This window comes from Anabrus simplex, chromosome 1 (assembly GCF_040414725.1).
Source record: "Anabrus simplex isolate iqAnaSimp1 chromosome 1, ASM4041472v1, whole genome shotgun sequence".
Lineage (NCBI taxonomy): Eukaryota > Metazoa > Arthropoda > Insecta > Orthoptera > Tettigoniidae > Anabrus > Anabrus simplex.
In genome coordinates this window covers 863,242,368-863,258,177 of record NC_090265.1, presented here as the reverse complement: position 1 = coordinate 863,258,177, position 15,810 = coordinate 863,242,368, and the positions used below count along the sequence as shown (strand labels likewise).

General features: G+C 41.1%; 1 protein-coding gene across 2 annotated transcripts in view; it reads left to right on the top strand.

Annotated features, from left to right (window-relative positions):
* Positions 1–2,831: 2,831 nt before the first annotated feature.
* The window catches only part of LOC136874251 (bcl-2-related ovarian killer protein), an 891,695-nt gene continuing 878,716 nt past the window's right edge, over positions 2,832–15,810 (top strand). For both annotated transcript variants that reach the window (XM_068227754.1, XM_067147884.2), the window contains exon 1: positions 2,832–2,970. The gene's annotated coding sequence lies outside the window, so the exon portion shown is untranslated. The remainder of the gene's footprint in view (positions 2,971–15,810) is intronic.

Sequence of the window (15,810 nt, the reverse complement as noted above, 5' to 3'; positions counted from 1 at the left end):
AAATGTTCATAATTCCCAAAACATAATTCTTCCAAAAGAAATATCTTATACAAATAATTTTAACAATAAATTAACTTTTCAACACAATAATTAAAGAAGCTTGGATCATTTCCCCACTGTTGTCCCAACTCCGGCCATACGTGTTTTGCCTGGAACGATATGGATCGTTTGTAGTAACGGTGTTGAGTGAGTTTATAAACCACGTCCATCTTCTTCAATCTCTCTTTGCAGGTTGTGTTATCGAGTCCATTTGACTGGATCCATTCTCCCAGATATTTAAATGTATCAAATCTTTGAATATGTCCTTGTGTTGTTAAATACTTTTCTCCGTTATGTCTATCTTCAATAGGCCTATACGGTATTTAGCTTTTCATATGAAATTTAAATACCAGTTTTAATGGCTATGACATGCAGTGTTTCCACCATTATTTGTGCTTGTAATTTGTTTTCTGAAATGACTGCTATATCGTTAAAACATCTTTATTATTCCTAAATACCTTAAGGAACATCTGTGCTTCGTGGGAATTGTAAGAATTAGTGATGAGGGAATGAGTCAGGGCTTTTGATTTTATAGTGTGTATAGAAAAGATAAGCAGAAGGTTATGAATGTGTACTGTGTAAATTCTAATCGGCCCGGCCTCATGGCTAAGTGGTTAGCGTGCTGGCCTTTGGTCACAGAGGCCCCCGGTTCGATTCTCCGGCTCGGGGCTGGGTGTTTGTGTTCGTCTTAAATGTTTAAGTTCCTTTCATCAAGTCAATTTATAATTAATAATAAGAAACATACAAACTTGTAGCTGGCTGCAATAGGGTAGGTCGATAGGACCGAAAGCCAATATTAAGAAAAAAAAGAAAGAAAAATCAGACGGTTAAGAACGAAGAAATACTGCGTAGAAATACACTGTAATTCAAAGACAAATGTTTCGAGTTCAAATAATAATAATAATAATAATAATAATAATAATAATAATATTTATCTAGAGACTTAATATAACATAAAAGGTGCATGCGAAAATTGCTTTCAGAACTTTGGATAATCCCCACTTTAGATCATATCTGGAAATAATCAACATATTCCGAGCGAAACAACAATACGTGAGAAATATTTCTTAAAATTAGAGAAAAAGTTGTAATATTAATGTAATAAAATATGCGTACTGTTGGGTAACATTTGAAATCTAAATATCAAATTAAATCAATAAATAAAATGTCCGTAATTTGGGCGCCAGAATTCACCAAAACGGACCCCTCAGATTTGGTACATCTGCTACGGGTTTTACCTAACCCCCTGAAAACGATTAAACAAGTCGGAACTGCACCTAAGTTCTTCACTGATTCTAAAATAACTATATTCTGTGAATATTTAAATTTCACGACCGCATTGTACTCAGGTTGATACGTAATCTGCTTTACGTCGCGCCGATCCAGATAGGCCTTATGACAACGATGGGTTATGAAAGGGCTAGGAGTGGGAAGGAAGTGACCGTGGTCTTGATTAAGGTAGAGACCATTTTCGTGGTGTGACAATGGGAAACCATGAAAAACCATCCTTAGGGCTACCGGCAGTGGAGTACGAACCCACCATCTCCCGAATGCAAGCTGATAGAAACGTGATCAAAACCGTGTTATTGGTTTTACGTCCCACAAACTACTTTTTTCTTCGGTTTTCGGAAACACTGAGGTGCCGGAATTTTGTCCTGGCAAATACATCGTCACTAGGCTGACGTATCTGAGCACCTTCCAATACCACCGGACTGTGCCATGATCGTACCTGCTAACATGAGTTCAAAAGGCCAGTGCTCTACCGTCTGAACTACTGTGCGCAGCGCAGGCTCACCACCTACGTCTTAGCAGCTCCCGTAATATCTCTGTTACTAATGAGTAATGAGTATTCAAACTATATTTCTTCTAGCTTGTATTAAGAGATAAATGTAACCCCAAGCTCCGAAATCTGTCTACGCAGCAGGTATTAAGGGCAATAAACGTGTCACCGCTGAACATCAGGCGACGGGTAGCTGACCTGAGTTTCCTCCACAGGATCTTAAATGAGCATTACCGCTCGGAACGTCTCGTCGTATACTCTTCTCTCTCCGTGTTCCTTCCCGCTCCACCAGAATCAAAGAACTGCTCCACATTCCCCACATTCAGCACTCAATACTTCAACGATCTTTCCTAATCGGCCTCCCAACTCTCTTTAACACTATTAATAGGAGACAAGAGCTTGATATAACATAAAATAAAAGCATATTCAAGGGGGGTGTAAATAGTCTCGTAAGGATAAGTTGATGTGAAGTGGTTGTACTGCCATCTTCACCCTCGACGACTTGGCTATGAACATGGACATTCTCAAGGTTTTCGATTTTGATAGTTGTTATGTTTGTTATATTTTATCTTGAAAGTTTACATTTGTTAATTAGTCTGTTGACAGTACAAGTGAAATTTGCTCAGATAAATAAATAAATAAATAAATAAATAAATAAACAATCTATATGAAAGTGAGTACCGGTAGCATTCTGGCCCTAAACCTTGCAACATTCCTTTCACTCTGATTTTAAAGGTTAAAACAATTAAGCCTCCATCCAGAAATTAAAATTCGCTGTCTTTATCCTTCAGGCCAACAGCCATACCACTGCGCCTTATCTTTAAACGCATACCTTCTTATCAAGTGTCCTTTTCTCTGTACAGGACTCTATCGTAATCCCCAGCAACGAAAAGTCGCGGTATGTGTTTCACTGTTCTGCCGCTAGGTTCCGTTAGCGAAGTTGTAAACACGAGAAACTTGCACGGTTCGCTGCGGCGCGAAAGCTTTCAGTTCTCGCTGGAAGTGTCTCCAGTTCGGTGTGCTGGCAAGTGTGTGTGTGTGAATAGTTCGTTCGGTCTGTGAGCGTAAACGTGTTATTGACGGACTTAATCTGACATGCCAGAGCTGCAGACTGACAGTGTACGAAATTAAGGAAGCTTACAATATCCAAGGTGAGCAAGGTAATATAACGTAATTAGCACTGGAGGAGTATTTCTGTAGTGTTAACAACTTCATTCTACATGAATATAGGTACCTACTACACATTTATTTTCATACTGTTACAAATTTGACTATATTGTAAAATATATGTCCCATGTTATGGTATTATTAACAACAAATACATCGCAATTGGGAAATATCCCGGTGGCAGTAATCACTTACAGTAGTGTGATAATAAAGTTAAAAAATAATTACATTTTTTTTTTTTTGGGATATTTGCTTTACGTCGCACCGACACAGATATGTCTTACGGCGACGATGGGATAGGAGAGGCATAGGAAATGGAAGGAAGCGGCCGTGGCCTTAATTAAGGTACAGCCTCGGCATTTGCCTGGTGTGAAAATAGGAAACCACGGAAAACCATCTTCAGGGCTGCCGACAGTGGGGTTTGAACCTACTATCTCCCGAATACTGGATACTGGCCGCACTTAAGCGACTGCAGCTATCGAGCTCGGTACCTACATTATGACTTACAACATGTCTATGTCCCAATAATGAATTTAAAAATTACGAGCACAGGAGACAAGAGCATCCTTTTTCTTGAGGTTATTGGCTAAAACCTGTAGATTGGGCCACGGCTATTGATATATAAAGATATTTAAGCTATTTTTTAAATGGTAAACAGAATGGAAATAGTCGTTTATGTCACTTTTTTGTTGTTAATGATATATAAATACTTACAAGGATGTAGATATACCACTCATTCACTAACAGCAAACGACAAGTTCTAAAACTGTACTTTTCACTTTCATTTAATTGAACAACTTCATACCGAAAATGAAAATCCACAGCCTGTTTCCAGTCATTCGATCAGGTCAGGAATGAAATTAATGAAGCCTCCATCTAGCGGCGAGGATATGAATTGTGCCGGCTGCCGAAGCCTGTCGCACTCCTCTGGGTCAATGATTAAAATACCTTCATACTAATTTATTATATTACATAATGAATATGTTTATTTAAATTTTAAACTATATTACCTTATAAATGGTAGTGTGGATTTAAAACGAATTCTTTCGGACGAAGCGTCTTGAAACAGAACAGCCATTTAACAGATGCTGCTCCTTCACAATCTTCCATTTCATATTCTCTATTGTTAACCCGAAGTAGAGTTTGAAGAACATTTCGGAAACCGCGTCCATTATTTTTGTTAAATCCAGATTTCCGTCACGTGTCTTGCAATGCTGGGGAATAGGCGGACAGAACTGATGATAGACAACAGAAAAAAAAGTCTCTTATCAAGCAAATATGTATTTCGATTTTCGATTATAATGTTGTCCGCCTCTGTGGTGTAGTGGTTAGCGTGATTAGCTGCCACCCCCGGAGGTCCGGGTTCGATTCCCGGCTCTGCCACGAAATTTGAAAAGTGGTATGAGGGCTGGAACGGGGTCCACTCAGCCTCGGGAGGTCAACTGAGTAGAGGTGGGTTCGATTCCCACCTCACCCATCCTGGAAGTGGTTTTCCGTGGTTTCCCACTTCTCCTCCAGGCGAATGCCGGGATGGTCCCTACCATAAGGCCACGGCCGCTTCCTTCCCTCTTCCTTGCCTATCCCTCCCAATCTTCCCATCCCTCCAAAAGGCCCCTGTTCAGCATAGCAGGTGAGGCCGCCTGGGCGAGTTACTGGTCATTCTCCCCAGTTGTATCCCCGACCAAGAGTCTGAAGCTCCAGGACACTGCCCTTGGCGGTAGAGGTGGGATCCCTCGCTGTGTCCGAGGGAAAAGCCGACCCTGGAGGGTAAACAGATGATGATGATGATTATAATGTTTTGCCTGAAGTGGTCTGTGTACTGCAGTAAAAAGTTATCAAATCTTGTAGACTTGGGAGAAATTATTTGAATCTGAATTGTTTTATTTCAAGTCGTTAAAATTTTCAACGTCTCTGAAAAAAATATGGGTTTTGGGAATGGGTTCCAACGACTTTTCATAGTCAAATGAACGTATCTACAACCAAACTCAAGATATTAGCTGTATTTTGTTGGGCTTATATTACAAATTCACTGTTTCTGATAACTTAAAACATAGCCAAAATGGAGTATTTCCTTGGGTTTACCAACGTACCTGTTAGAAGATATAGTAAATTGCTAAAGAAATGGGAGATTTGCGTATAGTACAAGAGATGAAACAGCTCAAAATCTAATATGTTAATTATCTGAAAACTAGTATTTTGCATATACGCTGTAATTCTTAGAATGTCAGTGAACACATTGTCTGAAAATCTAGTAATGGTGTGATTTAAAACTGTTCAAACCAATGGATACTGTTAAAGACTTTACAGAAAAAATGTCGACTCCAATGATCCAGTAAGATAAAAGTTAAGGATTTTATGGGATGCTGAAGTACGTACCAAGTTCTGATACAATACTCTTATAATATTTGTTCTTGTTGCACTACTACTACTACTACTACTACTACTACTACTACTACGTATTATGCATGCTAGTTTAACAGTTCCGTGAACTAGTAATGTGTGTGCGCACGTTGTGTTTTAAAGTGCTTGCACCGGCGTCTTATCCGTAATTTAAGTTCAGGAAAAATATCTCCCGAACTTGATCGGAATGAGAAAAGAACATTATTACTACAGTATTATCTTCGCACTCACAAAGGTTATGATGATACGTATAAAACAAAATGTTATCTCATTCATTTTGTGGCGTGGGCCAACCTGGTCATCAGCCACATGTCCATCTCTATGTGTGGAGGCTGTCTTTCATTCAGTTTTATTGAATTGTTAGTAGAAGAACGTGTCACAGTTTTTTAAAAATATTTTTAATGTTGGGTATTGATACAGGGTTTGTGGGGTTTGGAATTATCTACTCTCTCAGCATGTCAATGGGTCGGTGTCGGGGGAAAAGTCCTCCAGTCCCACCTCAAATGATTCGCTTCCAGTTCACATGCCACTGTCGACGGCCCTGAAGATTGTTTTCCTTGGTTTCCTGTTTTCATACCAGGCGAATACTAGGGCTATACCTTAATTAAGGACACGGTGCTTCCCTCCCACTCCAGTCCGATACCATTCTGGCTACACCATAAGGCCATAAGGCCTTCGTGAATCAATGTGTCGTTAAACCAACAGAAAAGAAGAGATCCACTTCCAATGTATATTTTCTTACCAAATTTTACCATATTTGATATTGTTTGCATTGAAGATGCTCAAATACTTCAGCCTCGTGTCAGTAGATTTTCCAGCAGGTGAAAGAACGCATTCGGGACAAAATTACGGCACCTTGGCATCTCTGAAAATCGTAAAAGTAGGTAGTAGGACTTAAAACCAATACCGTTCCACTATGATATTGTTACTCATGATTTACCTGCGCTTATTTTCTACAGAAGTTCGTTCCCGGCGCTAATCCGGTCAAGAATTTACACTTGCGTCAAACATCAACTCCGTGTCTCGTAGGTGGACAGTTTGCTTCACTTGGGCTTGGTGTAGATGTTACAGCGAAGATTTTTTCTAGTGACTGTCGACGTTAACTGCTCCTCTCAGTATAAGTTGAATACAGGGTGGTCAGAAACAACGTGAAACGAGTATATGAGCGTTAGAGGGCTGGTGTCCGGCTCCATGACTAAATGGTTAGCGTGCTGGCCTTTGGCCACAGGAGTCCCGGGTTCGATTTCTGGTAGGGTTGGGAATTTTAACCATCATTGGTTAATTTCCCTGGCACGGGGGCTGGGTGTATGTGTTGTCTTCATCATCATTTCACCCTCATTACGACGCGCAGGTCGCCTACGGGAGTCAACTCAAAAGACCTACACCTGGCGAACCAAACCCGTCCTGGGATGTCGCGGCACTAAAAGCCATACGCCATTTCATTTCAGAGGGCTGGTCATGCTGATAACTAATTTAAAAGAAATAATTGAATATCTGGCACCGCTGTCATTTTATCAGCCGCTGGAGTTAACCAGTTTAAATCACTTCGCGGGCGGCGAATTCAGATGGGCTTTTGTTAAGTCTGTACGTAGTTTAAGACCGACATGTGAGCACCAGTCGAAGAATGAAGCTTCCCCAGGGAAGGGGTGTCACGTTACAGTGACACCGGCTGAAACCAACGGTGTGTTTGTGTTTGATACTGATTTCTAAGCATGACTCTTAAGCCGTTTTTTTGCAATTTGGACGGTGTTATGCATCAAGCGGCTATGGGTCAAATCTTAGTTTTGAGCAAAACGCGTTGAAGTTTTTCATATTTAAAACCATATTAGAAGATATATTTTAGTGAAAATAAATAAATATTTAGTACAGTTACGTAATGCGGTGCGCGTAATGCGATTATTTAGAAGAAAACTCATACGGTGCAATATTTTCCTTTTTAAAAAAACTCAAATTTAACTTAGCCGTATTTGCAGTTTGAGGACCGAAGATACGCATCAAGCGGCCAGCACCAAACTGTTGCGTTAACTTGTTGATGCTCAGGGCTACGGAACATTTAGTTACGCAACAAGAAGTTAAGCGCCGTTAAGTGAGATCTTGTTGTTAATAACCAAGAACTGAAATGAAAATGAAAATCCACAGCCTGTTTCCAGTCATTTGACCGGGTCAAGAATGAAATGAATGAAGCCTCTCTCTAGCAGCGAGGATAGGAATTGTGCCGGCTGCCGAGGCCTGTCGCACTCCTCTGGGGCAATGGTTAATGACTGACAGATGAAATGAAATTATATTGGAGAGTGTAGCAACAGAATATTAGGTTCTCAATACCTATTACTATTTTATTATGTAAGAAATGCACAGAAACATACAAGCAAATAAGTGTCGAACTCGTAAAACAAATAGCAGAAAAAGAAGGAAGTGGTGGTATCATTCCTAAATTCAGACTACCTGACGAGGAATAGAACCGACATCCTTCCAGATACACCTTTGCCACCTGAGCTAGCACACCCACTTCAAGGTTTTAGTGGATGATTTATAATTAATTAATAACATAATGAAAGCTTATGACCTTGCTGTATGTATACTAAACTACTTGCTGCAATAAAGATACACCGTGCGGTTATAGGAGCATAGCTGTGAGCGTGCATCCGGGAGACAGTGTTTTCGAACCCCACTGTCAACAACCCTGAAGATGGTTTTCCGTGGTTTCCCATTTTCACACCTGGCAAATACTGGGGCTATATCATCTCAAATACTGAGACATTCAATATTCACTAGTGAAGGTGGCAGTGGCGCCAACTTTTTTTGGCGGGGGGGGGGGTGGCAAGGCGTTTTCTGACCCCCAAAATTTATCTTAGGCGGGCCGAGTGCCATTTTTTCCGCCCCCCCCCCCAAAACAAAATTCTCCTTCTAGATAACAAGTCCCCTTAAAACATGAGTTTGGTAGTTCTCGGAGACTGATAAGACGTTAAATCTGGAGAAGGCGGCACATGATTTTATATCAAGAAATGAGATTAGAAGGTGGCATTCCTTCAGAGAACTACATTTCCCAATGGGGATTGTTCAGGCGGTACATTTGGTGGTAGAGCTTTCCGCATTTTGTATCATGAAATGTATAATATACGGCAATAGGATATTTATGAAGAAAATATATTTGTGAAGCAAGTTCTATTTCTTTTACTTAAGTTTATTTTTGATAGCTTCGTACATACGAAATTCCTTCAAAATATTTATTTATGAATTAAGTTCTATTTTTCTGTTTACTTTGAATATTATTGAAAACTCCGTACGTTCGACTCGTTCAAAAATGTATTTGAGAAACAAGCTGCATTATTGTTCTGTTTTGTTTGTGAATATTGTTATATATAGGAATATTTGCATTAATAGTTGTTCATCATTGCACATGCCCCCCCACCCCCAGTAATTACCCGAAGTCGGCGCGCCTGGAAGGTAGACTATTGCTAGTGAACGACAACCTGTTCTACCAAGGTTTGGGGCAGGAATCTTCAATTATTTTTCCCTGAGATCCGTATTGATGGTAACATAATAAAGGGGCTGTAGGTTCCAAGTATGGTTGAATAAGACAGATGCTGGTCTTGCTTACGGTGATTCCTTACTCCGTATAATAATTACAGCAAAATGTAAATACGGTGTATATTAGTATCAATTAGCACTGTATTTCCCTGCATTTTTCAATTTCGACCAGTGGAGTGTTTAGATATAATGCACTCACATAACAAACAATATTTTAGATAAATATATAATTCACCCACCCAACCTCATTAGTGAGAGAAATGGCATGTCTTGTTTTGTGAAATCTTTAAAAGTTTGGAATGCACAAAGTTCCAGCATTGGTGAAGTAGTCCTCAAGTGTTCATTAGTAATTCTGGATCTGGAATCATTTTTCACAAAATTCATATTGGAAAAATTTCGAACACTTGTGTTGACCCAGACGTTGTCGGCATATATTTTGAAAACACGCGCTAGTTAGGGTAAGAATCTCTATCAAGAGAGATCCAAAACTACACATCAACTTTCCCTGCCCTTCTTTCTTCTGTCATCTGCAGGTGTAGCATTTTTTCCATCTGTGATTCTGCCATGTCGAAGTTCCACAATTCACTTGCCCTGGTACTTTATTCTCGTCGAGAATCGACGAAAAATGTTTTTTTTTCACAGCCTGAAAAATGTTTTCCAATTTTTTGAACTTCATGAATCGTTCATCGAATTCCCTTTCCAGTTGGTACAAATAATTTGAACATTTTCACAACAAACCTTCGTTACAAGATACCGAAAGAAGTTTGGGAAAATGAATTATTTCCTCCTTCAAGTCTTGAATAAAAAGATCTAAGCTGGCACTTGCTCCGCACACGAACTAAAAAATAACTCTAACTGCTAAGTGAAACAGGGAAGAGGTTACAGACAAGGGAAAACCATGGAATGGTTTTATTCAAAAGTAATTACCAAAACCAAACCCAACCAAACCCCATGGCACTACAGCCCTTGAAGGGCCTTGGCCTGCCAAGCGACCGCTGCTCAGCCCGAAGGCCTGCAGATTACGAGGTGTCGTGTGGTCAGCACAACGAATCCTCTTGGCCGTTATTCTTGGCTTCCTAGACCGGGAATTACCAAAAGATTTAGTACATTTATCCCACTGGGAGATGAGACGAGCAATTCTAGTTTTGTGGAAAGAGGTAGGTCGCTGACGGATCCAAACTGCACACTCTTGCACTTCGTCGTCCGAATGAAACCGACGTCCTCGAATGTCTTTCTTCTTGCGTGATTCGTCGGTTTTCCCGGATAAGGCCATCAATCTGCCGTATTACATCAGGAGTAATGGCTCGATGGGCCTGTCCCATCACTGCAAGACGATGCGCGCCCTTCTCAAAATCTCCTAATCCACTCGTGCTCACTCGTCATGGACATGCAGTGTTCGCCATACACAGTAGACATACGACGATGAGTTTCGCGTACTCCGGCAGCTTCACCCATCAAAAAACGAAGAACACTTCTTTGCTTGTTTCTATTTCTACAGCTGGACGAAACACACTAGACCAGTCCTGACCATCCGTAAAGATAGGTGGTATGTGTAGTATCGATACCGGTGCGCCCACTGGCGCTCCTCTGTCGGTTTTGTTATGCGTGTTTTTCAATTTAAGATTGGGCAGTAGTTGGAGATATAGGTTTTTTGTTATGCCTTAGTGTTTGTGTGTTGCAGTGTGATTTTAGTATGCGTGCATGTTGCCAGGGAACTCGCCATTCTGTTCAAGGTATGGCTGATGCAGTAATATTTGTTTTACGGTGTGGTAGTACTGAACGGTGACCCATCCAGGTACTGATCACGCCTGATGTTACTTTCGAACTTGCAACGGCTGCACTGTAGTATTTAGCGCAACTTATTAATTGTGTGTTTAACAAGTTATTACGGGCGGAATTTAGAAAAGTAGCATTTTAATTTTGGCAGTTTTGGAGCGTTCCGCCACGGCTATGCCCGAGGTTCCAGTGCTTTTGTGGATTTAAGCAGTTGAGGAAGTGAGAACGTTCAAGGGTCATATTTTAATGAAAATCGGTATGAAAAGTCGGAGAATAAGTTGCTACCATCTAGGATATAAATAGTTGTATTCACGCCGAGAAAAATGGTACCGGTAGTTTAGGGGAAGGCCTAACATTTAATTCTCAAATATTTATTGTAGTATTAAATTTCCGATCATTTATGTCTTATACATTGTTATCGTACCGGCTATGATCACAAAGATATTCATGAATTTGGATTTTTGTTACTAAGTCCATATCAGCGCCGAGTCACGAGAAAACGGGTAAACGGAATTTAATGAAAATGGGTATGTAAAGTCTGAGAATAAGGAACTACAGTCTACGCTATAAATAATTTTGCAAATCACAGAGTCGAAAGAAAACTAAATGTGAAGGCCTGCAATATAGAAGCTCATAACATTGATCAACAATAACATTACATTGACCATTGTTTGTTGCGATGTGCTTTGTGTCTTCAGTGGCCACTCATCTCCGGTAGATAGGATTACTGCTGTATACCAAGTATTTTTTTATTTGCTTTATTGGACTTAATTAATGTCCAGTCCCAGCATTTGCCTGGTGTGAAAGTGAGAAACCACGGAATACCATCTTCAGGGCTGCTAACATTGGGGTTCGAATCCACTATCTCCCGGATGCAAGCTCACAGCTGTGCACCCCTAACCACACGCCCAACTCGCCCGGTCGTTCAGAGTGTAACAGTCTGCCTGAATATTGACGGGAAGTAGATGGGAAGTTAGATAACTTTCTTCTTTAGCATGCCATTCCTCTGGTTCGTAATTTTTCCGATACTACTGGTACGTAACACACTGGTTCATCATAGCATTCGAGCTATTCGATCCCTACTCTGAGGCACTGATTGGAATGGCAGTGTGCATATTTAACGGAGTAATGACAGAGGAGTGTTCACGGCTGTCTGCGGCCTGGTCATTCCAGCTCTGGAACTTTGGACTATTAGATCGGTACCGTAGTACTGTTCGTTAAAAGTGATAAAATGTGTGGTTTTGCAATTGTTCGAGTATTTTATGATAGTATTGCTTTTAATCGTACCGAGCTCGATAGCTGCAGTCGCTTAAGTGCGGCCAGTATCCAGTAATCGGAAGATAGTGGGTTCGAGCCCCACTGTCGGCAGCCCTGAAGATGGTTTTCCGTGGTTTCCCATTTTCACACCAGGCAAATGCCGGGGCTGTACCTTAATTAAGGCCACGGCCGCTTCCTTCCACGTCCTAGGCCTTTCCTCCCCCATCGTCGCCATAAGACATATCTGTGTCGGTGCGACGTAAAACAAAATAGCAAAAAAAAAAAAAAAAAGCTTTTAATCGCTACATTCCTACTGACGTTTTTATAATGACCTATGTTGACTTCAGTTAGGAAAACCACAGTCAGTCTTTCTGAGAATCCTGTAGCGAAGCACGGGTATATCAGCTAGCAGTCTATATGGAATGAATACCCATTGTTGTAAAATATATTATTATTGCCAGCCCCGTGGGGTAGGGATAGCTTGACGACCTCTTACCCAGATGCCACGCGTCCAATTCTCGGCCTGTCTAGGGATTTTAGTTCTGGGCTGAGGATTGGATACGAGGTTCACTCAACCTCTTGAGACCGGATGAGGAGCTGTCTGATACGAGAGGCAGCAGATCTGGTCGCGTAAAACAAGCAATATGGGTTAGGATGTCACACTTATCACGTCGTACTGGCATATCTACAGGCCATCCGGCTGGGAAACAGTCGTCTTATCAGACCCCTTCATGATCTACATGCGCTGCGACTAAAATTATTATTATTATTATTGGTTTAACGTCGCACTAACACATGGGAGGCTTTCGGTGATGCAAGATTTGTAAAGGGCTCGCTAGGATTCGGAAGGAAGTGGATGCCTTTATTAAGATACAGCTCACCGAGCTCGATAGCTGCAGTCGCTTACAGCTCACCGAGCTCGATAGCTGCAGTCGCTTAAGTGCGGCCAGTATCCAGTATTCGGGAGATAGTAGGTTCGAACCCCACTGTCGGCAGCCCTGAAGATGGTTTTCCGTGGTTTCCCATTTTCACACCAGGCAAATGCTGAGGCTGTACCTTAATTAAGGCCACGGCCGCTTCCTTCCCACTCCCAGCCCTTCCCTGTCCCATCGTCGTCATAAGACCTATCTGTGTCGGGGCGACGTAAAGCAACTAGCAAAAAGAAAAAAAAAAGATACAGCCCCAGCATTGACTGGTGTGTAAATGAGAAACTACGGAAAAACCATCTCCTGGACTTCCAGCGGTGGGGTTCGAACCGACCATCTTCCGAATTCAAACTTACCGTTACGTGACCCGAACCGCGCAGCCAACTCTTTTGGTGTAACGTTATTATTATTACTAACATCATCTTCATTTGGAAGGTAGGAAAATCTAGACTATGAACAACACTTCCGATGAACTGTACTGTTACGACGAATCTTGCAGGGTGTGTAGCTTTCATAATTGTTAAGGTTTAATACCACCTCACATTTTGAAGGAAGGCGCTGATTTAGGTAAAACATTTACGATGGACTTCATGGCTCGCCTATAGGCCACTACCCTTCGACAAATTATTTCATCGCAACTGTAAGAAGATTCTGTAGAATTCCTCTATCGCCAATAAAATCTTCAACTATTACTTCGAACGAAGACCTTGTACGTTACTGTGTTTTGTACCTTTTACATTGCGGGTGAGGATATTGTCCTGTATTCCAAGGCCACAGGCGAGCGTGAACACGTGTCTACCGTACGGCCCGGCTTGCACCTTCCTACCGGCGGAAGTTTTCTGGTTGGAATGCCTGTAAGAACTGACATCGACCTTGCGAGTGTTATCTTATTATTTCGAAGCGTTTAAATGCGAGAGAGCGAGAATACACTTGTCTTCTTAGAATTTCACATTAAGCAATTAAGGTTTCGTTGTTGGGAACTGCTAGGCCACTTTTTAACCTTATTGTATTCTGTATGGACATTTATTTTAAATATTTGGTCAATTACTATCAATCACTACTGATCTGCATTGAGGGTAGTCGCCCGGGTGACAGATTCCCTATCTGTTGTTTTCCTAGTCTTTTCCTAAAATATTGCAAAGAAACTGGAAATGTATTGAACATCACCCGTGGTAAGTTATTCCAATCCCTAACTCCCTTTCTCATAAACGAATATGTGCCCCAATTTGTCCTCTTGAATTCCAACTTTGTCTTCATATTGTGATCTTTCCTACGTTTAAAGACACCACTCAAACTTATTCGTCTACTAATGTCATTCCACGCCACTGACAGCTCGGAACATACCACTTAGTGGAGCAGCTCGTCTCCTTTCTCCCAAGTCTTCCCAGCCCAAACTTTGCAACATTTTTGTAACGCTACTCTCTTGTCGGAAATTACCCAGAACAAATCGAGCTGCTTTTCTTTGAATTTTTTCCAGTTCTTTGGTCCGATTTTCCTGTCTCAGTCCTTGGGTTTGACAATATCAAAGTGACTGATGTTTAAGCAATGCTGGTAATGCCATTCTATACACAGCCCGTCCCTGTGATAAGTGGTATGGAAGTTTTGCTCGTAGGATTATCTGGTGTATGCATTTCAGTGGGCTTGGCAGATTGATGTGATATAGCAGGAGCTGGTTCGGTGAGGAAAGCAACGGGAAACAAACACACTCCTTATTTTCCTGGTACGCCTCCTTAGTGATTCCTAGGATACCTGTGACAGCTAATGGTGGATCTAGTGATGATCCAACCAGCCTTCCGTTTGAGGACTCAACATACACCCATGGGCAACGTCTATTAGCAGCTCATTGATGTACTCAAAATCAGGAGGTAATGGTCCATCCTATATTACAATAGAACGTCTACACTTTTGATTGATTGCTGAGCTGAGTGGTTCAGATGGTAGACTTTCTGAGCCCAAGGAGGCGGGTTCGATTCTGGCTCTGTCCATTGGTATCTGGAAGTCTCTTAACGGTAGATTTGCCAGCACTTACACGAACTCCTGCGGGACCAAATTGCTGTATTTCCGCTTCTCCGAAAACCATAATAATTCATAGGACTTATTATTATTATTATTATTATTATTATTATTATTATTATTATTATTATTATTATTATTATTATTATTATTATTATTATTATTATTATTATTATTTTGCTAGTGATTTATCGTCGTACCAACTCAGACAGGTTTTTTGGTGACGATGACATAGGAAAGAGCTGGGACTGGGAAAGAGGCGATCGTGTGGCCTTAATCAAGGTACAGCACCAGCACAGTGGGGTAACTAAGAAATAAAATAGGGCAAGCCGCGATTTGGCACTGCTCTAAATATTAGGATGTGGCTTAAAATGTAAATCTAGAATTCGGCAAAATAGTCTAATGTTAACAATACGGAGCATTTAATACACTTAACATTGAATTAAAAAAAAACAAATTCTTAAATTTTAAACTTTACGACATACGTTATTTAATTATTATTTTACAAGTTGCTTTACGTTGCATCGACACAGATAGGTCTTATGGCGACGATAGGATAGGAAAGGACTAGGAGTAGGAAGGAAGCGACCGTGGCCTTAATTAAGGTACAGCCCGAGAATTTGCCTGGATTTCTGTCCACTGAAGAAAAAAAAAAAACACCAATATTCGAATTAACGTTCACCTTTCTTTGACCCTCACGACTTGTGACTTAACCACGGATACTTGATTGTTCGCTCGCTCACTTACTGTATGCTGTGTGCCCGCGGGAAGAAAAGCCCAGCGTGAGCACCTCTGGGCTGTTTCAGTCTCATCCTTGGCTTTGACAACATGAAAGTGACTGAGGTATGAGTGATGCTGGTAATGTCATTCCTTATGCAACCAGTGTGAAAACAATCTCTCATAGGGTCGGTTGGTGCTTGCAAT